Source organism: Vollenhovia emeryi, unplaced genomic scaffold (assembly GCF_000949405.1).
Source record: "Vollenhovia emeryi isolate VEMERY1.0 unplaced genomic scaffold, V.emery_V1.0 DF939228.1, whole genome shotgun sequence".
Classification (NCBI taxonomy): domain Eukaryota; kingdom Metazoa; phylum Arthropoda; class Insecta; order Hymenoptera; family Formicidae; genus Vollenhovia; species Vollenhovia emeryi.
The window spans coordinates 606,138-609,163 of NW_011967138.1; the positions used below are offsets into that span (position 1 = coordinate 606,138).

At 49.7% G+C, this 3,026-nt stretch overlaps 1 protein-coding gene across 1 annotated transcript in view; it reads left to right on the forward strand.

The window, feature by feature from the left end:
• Positions 1-276: 276 nt before the first annotated feature.
• Positions 277-3,026, forward strand: part of LOC105560553 (tetraspanin-1) — a 47,551-nt gene continuing 44,801 nt past the window's right edge. The window contains exon 1 of the mRNA XM_012009759.1: positions 277-444. The gene's annotated coding sequence lies outside the window, so the exon portion shown is untranslated. The remainder of the gene's footprint in view (positions 445-3,026) is intronic.

Here is a 3,026-nt window from a genome sequence, read left to right on the forward strand (position 1 = left end):
GAGAGAGAGAGAGAGAGAGAGAGAGAGAGAGAGAGAGAGAGAGAGAGAGAGAGAGAGTTTTGTAGGTGTGTGTGGGTGTGTGCAACTGCTCCGAAGAGAAGTTGGACCTTGCCGATTTTATCGCGTAGGATTACGTCTGAATCGACGGTGTCGACGGTATTACGTGTCACCGACGCGACGGTTGCGCGAGAGCCCGTGCACAAGGTGGATGGAAGTGGATCTGTCCGCGCGGATCTGCCCACTGTGGCGAGAGCGGGAATGACTCGCGGCTTCTCCCCGCCTCGTATGAGTTGAACCTGCTCCGTCGAAACGTAAACATCGTAAGGGCGTCAAGTCGGCCCGTGCGAGTAGTAACGTCACGTGACGCGTGATCGGCGTGGAATATAATTGATTACTTGCCCATTACTTCCCACCTTCGTCTCTCGCAGATGCTACAACGTGCACGTATATACATATAATTGTTATCATAGTATATTCTATTAACGTGTGTCCGAGGTCCAGATGTAAACGCGCTGGTTAACTCTGCACGCTGTTTAAATTTGTGGCGTTACATTTAACTCGATGAGTGGAGGGTTGCTCCTACTCGATACGTCGTTAATTTAAGCGAACAACGGACTAAAAAGTAACCAAATGGGTCGAGTAAACGGTGGCTCTTCCAACTGCGATTTGTGTTGAGATAATAAATTTCACTGCACACGACAGTTAAAAGTAACACGTTGTGCAGGAGCAGTGGCGAGACTACTCGTTGATTCAAACTCATTGATCGATTTAACCTGCGTAAGGTCGCAAGTACCTCGGGCAAAAAGTACGCATGCACGCGTGTGCACTCGCGCGAGATATGTCCTAATATTTTTCGCCGTAATTACACTTAAGCCAGCGGCATCGGTGCTCGCGAGAGGTCAAAACCCGGTTATTAGCGGTTATTAGCTGAACGGAAACAGTCTATTCTGACGCAATACAAGCTGTAGCCAGAAAGAGACAGAGAAAGAGAGAAAGGGGGAGTGACAGAGCGAGAGGGGGCGGCGCGGGAGAAAGAGAGAGATTGCTCCTGTCAAAACAGTTCCAATTACACATTGTGCATGGCACAATGACTGTATGACTTGGAACCGGTTCGACGCGCACCTGTCGATGTGTTCCGGCGCGGACGTGCCCGAGGAGCTGCCGCGGAGTCCAGGATAATTCAATTGTAGTCTCCGCCGCCGCGCCCGGAAATCCATTTTATCGCGATAAATCGGTTATATCGATCGGTTGGCGCCTCGGCGAGGGCCGACCCGCGCGCGACGTCGCCTCGCTTCATTTTTCATTCTTTCGCTTCTATTATTTGCGCGTCTCCCGGGCCGCGCTTTGACGTCTCGTTAGAATTTCCATCGCGCTCGCCGGGGCGTTTTCGGGTCGAGCTCGTTGTACTATACTTCTGGATACTTCACGCGTCGTAACACGGTGCCCGCGCGTGTCTGACGCGACGTTTCGGCAAGGCGCCTTTAACCCTTTGTACTCCGTGACAAGTTCAACGTACTCCGTACTCGACTACTCGATGATCGAATAAGATCCCCCTTTCCACAGTCATGCTCCGGTCTTCGAATATCGCGGGCGCTTCCAACCTTGCGCTTTCTCTTTTTGCAATTTGACTCGCGTACTCTTGTGCCGATTTTACTGCAACGACCATCTTACAACTCTTACACACGTTTCTAAGATCGCGCTTGAAAAGGACCGAAACCAATGGTCGCAACGTCGCAATATTAATATTACATTAAACTTGAGGCCATTTGAGGTCGATACAAATTTATTTATTGTTATTTGTTACTGGCAAACCTACCTACGAGATATCGTATGATGAATATTGAAAAGGTTGTCAAGTTTTCTTTGAATATCTAAAAAATCACTAGACAAATACAAAAATGTTTCAGACAAAAGTTGTTCCAATTAATTATGTGTAAATTTACAGTGTAAATTATCTTTAAAAGTGTCAAAATAGTACCAAAATTTCGACTCGGGTAAGAATCTCGAATTTTTAAAAGTCCTTTACCTACGAAAACGTCCCTGATTTAATTAATAACATATACAAGTGCCAGCGAACTGTTGTGATAAAAGAAATAATCCATGTCGAACGCAACGTGACATTTCAGTTGCTGGAACGAAACGAGTTAATGAATGACGTCGAGTTAAGATCGACAATGAGCGTGAAATCAAGAGATGAACGGCAGCCTGTATATATTAAGTTACTCCGGTATAACACAATGTGTGGCTTTGAACTTTTCGAATCGACGGTCGCGTAACGCCAGGAATAGCTGGATTAACGATGACCCTCGATAATATCCTTGCGACTTCATTGTCAGATAAAAATTCTCGGAGGAGAGCGCGGAATCAGCTGACGCGACTCGGCTTGAATGAAATCCCGGAAACGACTCGATCCGCTCTCGGCATCTCCCCCGAGACCTCTCGTGGGGCACCCTTATTGGTACAAAGGTTCCGGTTACCTGGCGCGCGTTTTCGTAACGGGAAAACCAGGGCGGAAGATCCAGGGGGGAAAAAAAAGGAAGACGCGCGTCTAACGAGGGGCACCTGCTCTCGCGGTGCCAAGTGTTCTCGCGCGCGGAGCACGCAGGTAGCGAAGGTGCCCATTGCGTACGTGTGTGCGGCGGTGCGACCATAAATGCAACCGTGCGAACGGCAAGAGCTCGTCCGTTCGTACCCTTCTACGGTGTGCTGTGCATGGCGGCCACCCTAATAGAAGTCTCACACGATCCAAATCACCCCCCGCTGCGCGCGGGGGAGGGGAAGAGAGAGAGAGAGAGAGAGAGAGAGAGACGCGTAATGTACCCGGGGGCAATGGCATCGGGCGAACGCGGCATGGCATGGCATGGCATGGCATGGTATGGCTTGGCCATGGCGAAGCGCACCGCAACCTGTCGTTATGGTAACGCGGCCCACCACATAAGTCGCTTTTCTTTCTCCATTGTCCATTGACCGCGCGCTTGCTCCGTCTCGCGCGCATATCTCTCTCTCTCTCTCTCTCTCTCTCTCTC